General features: G+C 34.5%; 1 pseudogene; it reads left to right on the forward strand.

The window, feature by feature from the left end:
• Positions 1–259: 259 nt before the first annotated feature.
• Positions 260–9,680, forward strand: LOC125492745 (pentatricopeptide repeat-containing protein At2g35130-like; annotated as a pseudogene).
• The last annotated feature ends 2,398 nt before the right edge of the window (positions 9,681–12,078 follow it).

A 12,078-nucleotide genomic window follows, 5' to 3' on the forward strand; every position in this document is an offset into this window, starting at 1 on the left:
TCTCAACTAACAAAAATTTTCCCCTAACTTATATTATCTTCACCTAAATTTATCTTAAACCGAACTTATTACTCCTAATTGAAACTAAACAACTTAATTTTCCTTAAATTTACACGTGATCAGATTTAATCAAGTCTGATTATACCTAATGAGACTTGAAACTTATTTTTACGGACCAAGAAAAACGATATACATAGATTAGAAGCGGAGGCTGTCCCAAAAACAGAGCAAGTTGCTGCTTGACACTAAACACTGGAGGATGATGATGGTCGGACACCCAATCACCGCCGCTCTCACTGGTGGGTCATTGCCAGAACTCACTTTTACGCAATGTACAAGATGAAAATTCTTAGTTGTACATCACTCTAACCTTAGGTGAGTAGAGTAATTTACATTCCATAAATGTTATGATTTTTGGTTTGTTTATCAGCAATGTGTATAGTTTGAATTCATGACTAAATGGGTCTACAAATTTTAACAGAATTATGCATGGCATTATATAATTTAAGTGGCATATACCCAGTTCATCACTCTGTTGGCATTGAATGCTGAACATCCTGTTAGTGAAATACTAATTTCTTGTTGTAGATGAATGAATTCGTGTGTTTGTTTGGTTGACGTAAAGAAACATGTTGTTTGGTTGACAATGCTAAAGGAAGTAACACTTCCTAGGAGGTCTGCTAGATGAATAGAATTTCCTATGAATAACTGAACACCTTTTTGCACTTTCAAAGAAATGGAACTTTAAGGATCCGTTTGGTAGGACGTAAAACTTTTTCTTTAAAATTGTTTCTCTCTATTTTCAGCTTTACATTGTTTGGTTGGCAAAAGTGTGCAAAATCATTTTCCTTTGGGGTAAAATTACTCTCACAATGATGGAAAAGCATTTTCCCTTCAAAATGAAGAGAAAACCGTTTTCCTTATCTCTCTTATACATTCCTCTTACTACCTTCTTACTTTCCCTTTGATTTTCCTTTCATTTCATCATTATCTTACATGGAACCAAACAACGGAAAACTAATTTTGGAATTGTGTTTTACATTGTAAATTGTTTTCCCTGAAAATCATTTTAGACTGAAAATGTTTTACGCCCTACCAAACGGAGCCTAAGAGAAAAACAACTTCCTCGGATATACTACTTCATGTGTTCAACCCGAACAACAATCACTTATAGTGTGGTAAAATACCATCGAAAACCCGTAAGGGGATGCTTGGATCGAGGGTAACATATCAAGGGGGTAATAAAAGTCAAACGACTAACGAAAATTAAGGTGGTTAGAGCCTTAGAGGTGGGGGACGAAGTGGTTGTAAAAGAGAATAAGCTAGTTGCTAAGAATAAGGGGGCGTTTGGTTCATATGATTTTGGTATGAGGTATGGGTTTAGAATAAGGAAAACCCATACCTAGTGTTTGTTTACAAAATTAAAAGATTTAAAACCAATACCTCAAACTCATAAGTTATGGGGTTTAGAAAACCAAGGGGGTAGGTGGATATGGCTCATATTGATGCCTCAAGGTATCAAATAGAAGAAAAAAATTCATTTCCAAATAAAACCAAACACAATGTATTATGTATCAAGTTCCAAAACTATACTACCTTGGTTTCATTCCTGATTCCAAACCCATACCACTTTATGAACCAAACACTCCCAAAAGGATTGGACGAGGGTAACTATTACCCTTATCATTTCGAGGGTAATACTACTTCCTTTTCCCTTCTTTCTCATCAGAACACCACCATATCATCCCTCTTGCAACCACATCAACTCACCATCATTTTCCTTTCTGGATCACTAAATAACACCCTAAAATTTCATAGTAACGCCCTAAATACATATTTTTATACCGTATTTTATACTTTCTATTTCTTCTCCCTCTTCCTTCCTTTTCCCTCACCTCTCTTTCCCATACTTCTTTCACCACCATAGTAAATTGCACCATTGAATTGGAGCCCCCACCACCACCAATTTTCTGGCGACACCATGTTTTCCGGCGAGCTTGACCATGGACTCCCACCATAACTTGACCGGCGAAACCCCATTAATTGATTTTTTTTAAAAAAAATTGTGGTGAGGCGTCCACCATGGACGCCCAACCATAGGCACAGGCGTCCATGGTGGACGCCCCACCACAGGTGCAGGCGCCTACCATGGACGCTTGTGCCTGTGGTGGTGGGCGTCCACCATGGACGCCTCACCATAATTAAAAAAAAAAAATCAATCTTTTTTTCTTATAAACTCAGATCTGAATTTTATTTTTGTAAGATTTGTTTTGTGGATGTGATTTTGTTTTGTGGGATTAAGTATAATCTTGGCTAAAATTGTGGAGGAGAGTATAAGAAATTAAGAATACATTGTGAGGAATCTCTACTGTGTGTCTGAGTAATCGGGTGAGTTTTTTTTTTCTCAATTTTTTGTGAACTGGACTTCATAATTACATTGGAATCATGAGAGGTGCAGATGTCTTATTCATGTCTATCATAATTGGTTATTCTAAATATCAGAAAATGGAATAAGGATAGCACAACTTTGTAAATCAGAAAAGTGGAAGAACGAAAATGGAAAGGGGCATTACGGAAGGAGGAAGGAGGAAGGAAGAAGGAAGAGGGAGAAAAATAAGAAAGTACAAAATACAGTATAAAAATACGTATTAGGATGTTAGTGAAAGATTTTAGGGCGTCAAATAGCAAAACCCTTTTCCTTTTGTTAAGTTTCCTGCTTTTATTACTCTCTTAAACCATTAGCCCTAATCCAACTAATTATATTTAGAAAATTTGAATCCATATACTTGGATATATGGACCAGATATATGAGATTGCTAAGAAGCATGAAGGCAAGAAATTGGGTTTATCTCTCTTAGGTATAGCCATATTAGATTAATGGGTTATTAGTTCGACCTTGTGCAATAAGTTGGAAAGAATACTTTGATATCCAGCAAACATCTTGATTGTAGAAGTGGTCAAGAGGAGACAATTATGTACTTTTAGCCATTTTATGAGTACAAGAAGATGCATATCTTGAGTAAGTAATAACTAGTAAGAGAAATAGAGAATTAAGTTTCTTGAGCGCCTAGTACAAGGTTAGTGGGGTGCGTGTTAAGAGAAATCCCACATGTGAGTTGTCTCTCATAGAAGATCAACAGGGAGAATGACTAACAAATTACCTAATCAGCTATTTCGCTTATTGCCAATTAGGATTTATTCAACCGTGATCGTATGTGGTCAAAATTTTCCTTTAACGCAGGCATTAGTGATGTCCCATGTGGGAGGTCCCATTAATTTAAAGAATTCGGGAGAGGATTTAAAGATCTTATATTCCAATTGATGCATGATCATCTCTCCACTCCTTGTGTGTGCATATGCAAATTGATTTATTGTTTTCTCTAACCTCTTGTAGTGTGTTTGTGTGGCGGCCACTTTTATCTGTTGGTTTTACATGTCGCCTCTATGAAAGTGAGTCACTTTATTTGTATTTTAAGGTGCACTAAAATCATTTTGTAAATTCATGATTGTACTTGTATTTGTTTGTGAGAGATTGTATACTCATGAATGGACAGATTCAAGTACTTTTGGGTAATTGATCATATCATGGGTATGGTTGAATGAATCTATGGGTTGATACTTACAATTATGTATAGATGCATTCTCTCTCATAACTCTTCATAGAATAAGGGGATTTTGTTTAACTTGTGCTAAGTGCTGAAAGATTTAGCTACTATAGTTCATGAAATTATTGTCCTTTTATCGAAGGTAGAATATAGCCTTGTAGGCCTCTTTATGGGGCTTATAGTGGTCATGGAGCTCTTTGCTTGGAGAAAGTGTGACTTTCCCAAACCTTGAGAATGCGTGAAATTTATACAGCCCTAGCCACGTAGATTATACTCTGATTATGAATTATTTTCGGAACTACTTTTACCATTCCCATTGCCCTGGTTATTGTCGTCAATGCTTTGTCATATTGTTGAACTAAAAATATTCAAACACCAAAACCACAAACTTATGTAATCACTTTTTGTGGAACAATACTCATGGATTTTCGATGGCTATTGTGCAGTATATATCTAAGTCTAAGAAGCTATGCATATCGTATTCCTTGGAAAGTAAAATGTTTCAATGTGGAGACTCCTGGGAAGTTCAAGCGTGATAGCACTTATGTTGATAGGAAAGGCAAACTCAGAAGCTTTAATCGCAAAAAAGTGTCTAGGAAACGATGTATGTACTTGTAATTCTTACCACTTTTTTAAGTATTGAATAACACTTCTTTGTAAATTTCAACACCTGTGGTGGACTCTGCTTGATGTTTGGTGAAATTTGGTTCAGGATTTAGTGATGGAATTTTTCCAGTGCTTAGTCCAATTGCTCAAAAAATTTTGGAACTTGTAGAGCAAGAAGTAGATAGCAACAAAATCTGGGGCGTTCTTGACACCCTTCCTCAAACTCATAGCACTTGGGACGACATTATCAATGTAGCTATCCAATTACGCTTGAAAAAAAAATGGGATGAAATTATGGTGGTGAGGACAGTTGTAAACCTCCATCAGTTTTGTATATAGCTTCATGTTAATGTAGCTAATTTGACATTACCATTAGGTATGAGTAGTATACGAAACTTCTTAGTTTATAGCATATCTTTACCTATCGACTGTAACTATTGAGAGAGTGATTCATTCACATAAACAGCAGGAATTCCTTCTTAAAAGCTAGATATGTCTCAATATGCATATCATCCAAATCACAAGCCTGGAAAATTCTTCATTTACATGATTATGATACAAAAATAACTTATTGGAAGACCTGTGAACTTCCTATTAATAATAAACTTTGTTACTTGCCTTGTTAGCATGTTGACTTCCCCTGATTTTCTGAACTACAATTAATTTTTCTGATTTTAGAACTTATATTTACTTACTAAAACTGATTTTTGTGGAATAAAACCGATTTTTACTGATATAAAAGCTTTTTATTAGTGTTTCTCTCTTATATGCACTTCCCTTTTACGAACTCAAAACTTGTTATGTCCTAAAAATTTTGCTAAGCTGAATCTGCAGGATATACATCCGTCCCAGCTAGAAGTTATCAGCTAGCAGCTACAGCAAGCAGAAACGAAGGGAGTTGAATAAATTTGATTCAAAGAGCATTGGATACTAATCAAGTCAAATTATGATGTTACGCCTACAAAATAGGGTTGACGAAGTCATTAAGCAGAAGTGGAGATACTCCTTGATATTAGGAGATCATGGCATCATATTAGGAGATTAGTTATGCAACGTAAACATGTAAAGCAACGTTACAATAAATGTATGGATATAAATAGGAGTAGAAGTATTGGGGGAAAGGCAGTTCATTAACATCGCTTACATTAGAACACTTCCATTTACTTTCACAAATATTTACAAGTGTATTTAGTATAAGCTACAAGCTGCTAGCTGCTAGCTATAAGTTGTAATCTTCATACATAGTGGATTGGTGGACTCAATTCCACCCGCGGTTTTTACCCTCTTCTTGGGGTTTTCCGCGTCACCATTTCTTGGTGTCTCTGTCTTCTCTTTGCATCCTCTTTTAATTCCGTAGCTAGCATCCCTTGTTATTGCATCTCCATTAGCTGTAGATCCTCAGCTAAGTTCTGCCTGATCAGAATTTGGCATAAACAAAACTCATTTTTAATGGATATTATATTCTAAGTTGAAGTGAACAAGGCCTTAGTGTTACATTGTTTTAAATGTGGAAGGGAGATGTGGTTGATTATTTTTTAGAAGGATTGACACTTTGTGCTTGTTTTGCAGCTATGTCAATGGATATTGCATAGGAGCTCATTCCAACCAGATATCTTGTGTTACAATTTGATGATTGATGCTTTTGGACAGAAATTACAGCATATGAAGGCAGAAGCAACATATTTACAACTTCTGGAAGCTCGATGCATTCCTACTGAAGATACTTATGCACTTATGTTGAGGGCTTACTATGCATCTGGATTGTATGCAAAAGCTGAAGCTATTTTCTCTGAGATGAGAAAATATGGCCTCCATTCAAGTATATGTCTTTACTCCATCCAGTTACTTCATTTCTCTTCCTCTTGTCTGTATTTTTTTACCTAGAATATTTATGCTGTAATTCTCTCCAAAATTTGCATGAATATATTTCATATAGAATCGAGTATATAGTCAACAATTGATACTATCCCGCTCACTTCTAATGGAAAATTTTCCCATTTTCCTATGAATAATTAAAAATTCCCTTCAAAATTTTCTCCTAACCTAAAATAAGTAATAAACAACTACATTAGAGACAGGAATATGTTATGGGTCACTATTGTTATTATTGCATTGGAAAATGTATGTTGGTATATTTGGTTAAACAATGCTCAGACATTACATAGCTAAATTTTAACTAACTACAACATTTTCATGTATAGATTAATAACCGGAGCATGGCTTTGGCATTACCTTATTCGTATATAGAAGAAAACAACATCTTTACATAGCATTGATTGCAATAGACTGCACAAGACAATTGTGTAAGGCTTATGAGTAAGACTTGGAGACCCAAAATCGAGTAGCCTTGATGACAGTTGATACCCAAAATTTATACTTCCTTCGTTTCATATTACTCGCTACACTTCTGAATTCATGGACTCCTAGGCAATTTTTGGAGAAAAAAGAGGTAGAGAGTAAAAAGAAAATAGGCCCATGTGACTTGTGAGAGGAGAGAGATAGAGAGAGTTTATTGCCCAAAAATGAAGTGTAGTAAGTAATGTGAAACTTCCCACAATGAATTGTGTAGCGAGTATTATGAAACGGAGGAAGTATGTTGAATTTTGTATTTTCCACAATTGAATATTTTGCTTGTTTTTTTAGGTGCCATTGTATTCAATGCTTATATGGAAGGGTTGATAAAAGGAGGAAACACCACAAAAGCTGTGGAGATTTATGAGAGGATGAAAAAGGATCGTTGTGAGCCAACTACTGAAACCTACACAATGCTAATCAATCTATATGGGAAGGTTAGCCATCAGCAACTATCTTTTACACAAGTGATAAGCCCTCTGCCACCTAGCTTGTTTTGTCATACATTCCATTCAACTGTGTTCTCTCTCAGCTTTTCTTGGACCTTAGCTTGTTCTATATACAATTGCTCATTTTCTTTTCGATTTTGATCATTGTCATGTATTCATACTTTAGTAGTGTTGTGTTAAACTTTTTTTGAATTATTTCAGAAAACATAAGTCCAGATTTTCCCGTTCTCTAATATATTGCTTTGACCATTAATATCTTTAATCACGTATTTGTAAAAACTATGAAAAGTTCCTATATAAAAAAAGAGGAAAAATTGACGATAGAGGTCTCAACTTTGGGCGATAATTTTTAAAAGGTCTGAACTATTGATTAACTTGTGTAGGTCCCAACTTTAGGGGTATTAACTTTTAGCGGGCCTCGGTGACTTAAAACTGACGGTTTTTTTAAAAATCTCACCTAGTTCCTACTTCCCTCCCTCAATTAACCCTTCTGGTGTGACCCAAGTTTTACAAGTTATGACCTATTAAGCCAGTTTCAAGTCACTAAGGCCCGCTAAAAGTTAATACCCCTAAAGTTGGAACCTACACAAGTTAATCAATAGTTCAGACCTTTTAAAAATTATCACCCAAAGTTGAGACCTCTATCGTCAATTTTTCCAAAAAAAAAGAACTATGAAAAGTTGATATTCTGAAAGTACACACTGTGACAAATCTAACAAAATCCCTCATGGCTACTGTTTTCCTCCTATATATTGGTGAGCCTATATACTCAAAAAGTTTTCTTTGACCTTAAAAGTCAACGTGTTGCAAGTTTGACAACTAATATGAAACTGAGGAAGTATACTGTAAACTAGTATCTTGGAGTTTTTCTCTTATTTGTTACAACACCGACAATCTTTTTGGATTGATATTCAATTGAATCTATGTGTAGGCTAGATACACAAGATGATCAGAAGAACAAATCTCCATTATGCATGCAGGCAAATAAATCTTATCTGTCCCTCAAGTTGTTCAATGAAATGAGAACTCAGAAGTGCAAGCCAAATATCTGCACTTACACTGCACTTATAAATGCATTTGCAAGGGCTGGTCAATGTGAGAAAGCATAAGAAATATTTGAGCTGCTACAAGAAGCTGGTCTAGAGCCTGATGTTTATGCTTATAATGCATTGATGGAAGCTTACAGGTCAGTATCTAAAATAGGGGTTAATCATTTCCATTCCACCAGCAAGCAAATGTTCAACATTCACCAGAATAAGTAGATTACATCTGAATAATTATGGTTGCTGATTAGCATATTGGATCGCTTGCTACATGTGTAAATAACCTAATTTAATGTCTTTAAGCAAGGATACATATCAAAGAGATTGTTTTTGAAATGTATATAGAAATTTTGGATTTGAACTAATTTAGCTCCTTCACTTGAACTTCTTGAAGCCGTGCAGGGTTCCCATATGGCGCTGCAGAGATATTTACACTTATGCAACACATGGGATGTGAGCCAGATAGAGCCTCCTATAACATCATGGTAGATGCCTATGGTAGAGCTGGTTTAGTTGAAAGTAAGAACTGTCATCTTAGTACTTGGAGCTTAACTCAAACATGGCTGAATTATATAAAATAATAGATAAGTTAGCTCTTGTAATTTGTAAATAAGCCAAATCCCGTGGAGTTTGAAGAAGAGCGGCAATGCCAAGAAATGACAAATATTGGCAGTCGAATATTATCATGTTCTTCAAAAAAGAGCCATTACATGCTTGATGTTCTTTCTGTTGGATACATCTTCAAGGGTTTGATTTGGTATATTGTCGTTTGGATACAAAATTCGAGTTCAAACATACTCCTATATTAAACAAGCTCTTACACTAGATATTCCAATAAGGGTGCTAAAGAAGATAATTGTGCTCAAAAAATACTATCTCTGCGTATTGCCTGACAAAAAGCTTAATGAACATCGAGCGTACCTTGTGAGAGCATAGAGAGTGAATATCATATTATATATGTATATGTATAATGAACTCAACAGCCTTGCAAAATGTCAAGTCTTCTATCTTCCGGTGTTAAATTTGTGATTGGATTTTCAGATGCGGAAGGTATGTTCAGGGAGCTGAAGTCCCTCGGCATGACTCCAACCATGAAATACTACATGTTGTTACTTTGTGCGTACACAAAAGCATGAAACATTATCAAGAGTGAAGAATTTGTAGCCGAGATGATCAACTCAGGTATTAAGCCAGACACATACGTCATGAATAGCATGCTGAATTTATATGGTAGATTTGGTCAGTTTGAGAAGATGGAAAATGTTTTGAGTGCTATGGAAGATGAACCATATGTAGCTACTGATCTAAGTACGTACAATATATTGATAAACATATATGGACGAGCTGGATATTTTGAGAAAATGGAGGAGTTGTTTCAATCACTCGGCGACAAAAATATGAGACCTGACGTGGTGACATGGACATCGCGCCTAGGAGCTTACTCGAGGAAGAAGCAGTACAAGGTATGTATAGAGATATTCGAGGAAATGATTGATGCTGGGTGTTACCCGGATGGAGGAACTGCAAAAGTTCTTCTTTCATCTTGTTCAAGTGAAGATCGGATAGAGCAGGTTACCACAATTTTTCGGACAATGCACAAACATGTGCAGTCAATTACTCAATAATGACTGACTCTGAAATGTTGCATAGAAGTACTTGGATCATATATAACTAATATAAGTAACTACCTTGTTTCTATTTACCGGCAATTTTTTTTTACTTATGTACGATTTATATGCTAATTAAATGTAAATCTGTATTTGTATATAGAAACAAAGTTTGAGATGGAAGATGAAAGATGTTGGATATCATATTCTTCTCAATGTATATATATTTTAAAAGTATCCAATTTACCAATCTAGTAAAGTGAGTACAATGAACTCATATTCTCGTAAGGCTCTATTTATTTTTATTTCAAATAATGATATTTGACAGTCAAATTCAGTTCCAATAAGTAAAAAACATTTTATGCAGTATATAAATTTAAAGTGCAGACAAAAATACAATGGTATCAGTTTTAATAAAACAACTCGTATTAACTGTTAATCCGGCCGGTGCACCTAATAGAGTTGTGTATTGTAATGATTACAACTTATAATATTTTGTCTTTCTCTCTTTCCTTGCCTTTTTAGTTTCTCTCTCATTAATTGCTTTATTTTATCTCTCTTCAAGTTTTTACTTATTTTTCAATTTTCGTGATATAGTTGATTGTACAATTGAACCTGTTATAGAAGATTAGGATTATATTGTCAGTTTCGGTATAGTGTGTTTGTGTGTGTTTCGCTATGCTATAGTATGTTTATTTGTGATAGTGTCTCTTTGCGATATAGTGTTTGTTTGTGATGTAGTGCATTTCTTTCTAATATAGTATATTTATTTGTGATATAGTGTATTTCCGTGTATTATACTTCATTGTATAATTGAACCTGTTATAGAATATTAGGATTATTCGATATAGTGTGTTGTATGTGGTATAATGTGTTTCTTTGTGATATAGTGTCTTAGTTTGGCAACAACTATAGTGTTTATTTGTGATATTGTTTATGTTATAGTGTATTTGTTTATGATATTGTGTATTTTTCTCTTATATAGTATATTTGTTTGTGATATAGTAGGGTTGTCTATGTATTATAATAGTATTTGTCTCGATGCACACTAATTTTACTGTGAACCGGGTCCACACAAGTCGAATTGAAATAATTAATAATGACCATTTTAAATTAGTAAAAAAAAATCAATTTAGTAAACATAGTGAAATGAGCCGATTCTCAAGTGAGACTAAATTCCCAGCAGTTATTTATACAAGTGAGGGAAATGATGACGATATTCTTGTCAGAAGAACAAAAGGACTTGTGGACTACTAGTATTCATTATAGAAATGTCTATATCGTTTTCTTCTATTTATTATGTACCTAACTTATGCTACCTCCGTTCTCTTTTAGTTGCAACGTTTGACAAATTACACTATTCATGTTCTCTTATTTGACCACATTTATTGATTTATATGTTAAACAAAATATAGTCATGTGGGGTCTTGTTTGATTCGTTTCGATGTTAGCTTTCATAATATCAAATTTTTATAATTTTTACTTACATACAATTAGAGATAAAAACGATTTGAAATTGTACATTGGCAAGCGTGAAAGTCAAAACATTGCAATTAAATAAAAACAGAGGTAGTATAAAGCTTGAATTAACTCATTTCATGGGGATTTCGGTTCAAGACCTCAAGGTTAAGAGTTCGAATCCCACTAAGTGAAAGACACTTGAAGGAGAATTACGGTTACCATATACCTCTCTTTTCAAGTGTTTGGGCCTCTAATTTCGGCCCTCTACGAGGACAATCTAAATATTATTCATCTTACCAATTTTTAAAAAAACATCTAACTATATATATAATATACTAATTCTATTTTCTTGGACCCCCACTCCCCTTCAATTTTGCTCCTTTCCATCTAAGCGAACCAACTTTCTTTATTTCATATTTTCATCAATGTAAGGTACACAAAACTTGACCAAGTGGTAAAGGTTTGGTTGCATGACTTCAAGGTCATGAGATTAAACCCATTAGGAAAACTTTGGGAATGAGATTTTCTTTACCATCCTCCCTCCCTCTTAAGGAATTTGATCTGAAAATCTAATTGGTTTTGTCATCAAGAGGTGCTAAGCAGTAGAATTCTTTATCTTACCTAACTAAAAGAAGTTATAGAAAATTAGAATATACCTAAGTCCAAAGAAAGTAGGAGTTTATAATCTTTTTACTTTTATTAAAAACAACAATAAAATAGTGAAGACAAGTAGACAATTGGTGTACCAATTGAAATTGGGAGTAAAACTAGCTGTAAATTGTAAATAAATGAAAAAGACAAATGCAGACTCCCACGTGTGACTATGTGACAGGAGTCTAGGCCACACCTTTGAAAGTCTAAGGTTATGTTTAGTTCACCTGAAATTTTCTGATATGAACTTATCTGATCTGAATTTAATTTTTTTGATCTCATCTGATCTGAATTTATTTTTTCT

This window comes from Beta vulgaris, chromosome 8, assembly GCF_026745355.1.
Source record: "Beta vulgaris subsp. vulgaris cultivar EL10 chromosome 8, EL10.2, whole genome shotgun sequence".
Lineage (NCBI taxonomy): Eukaryota > Viridiplantae > Streptophyta > Magnoliopsida > Caryophyllales > Amaranthaceae > Beta > Beta vulgaris.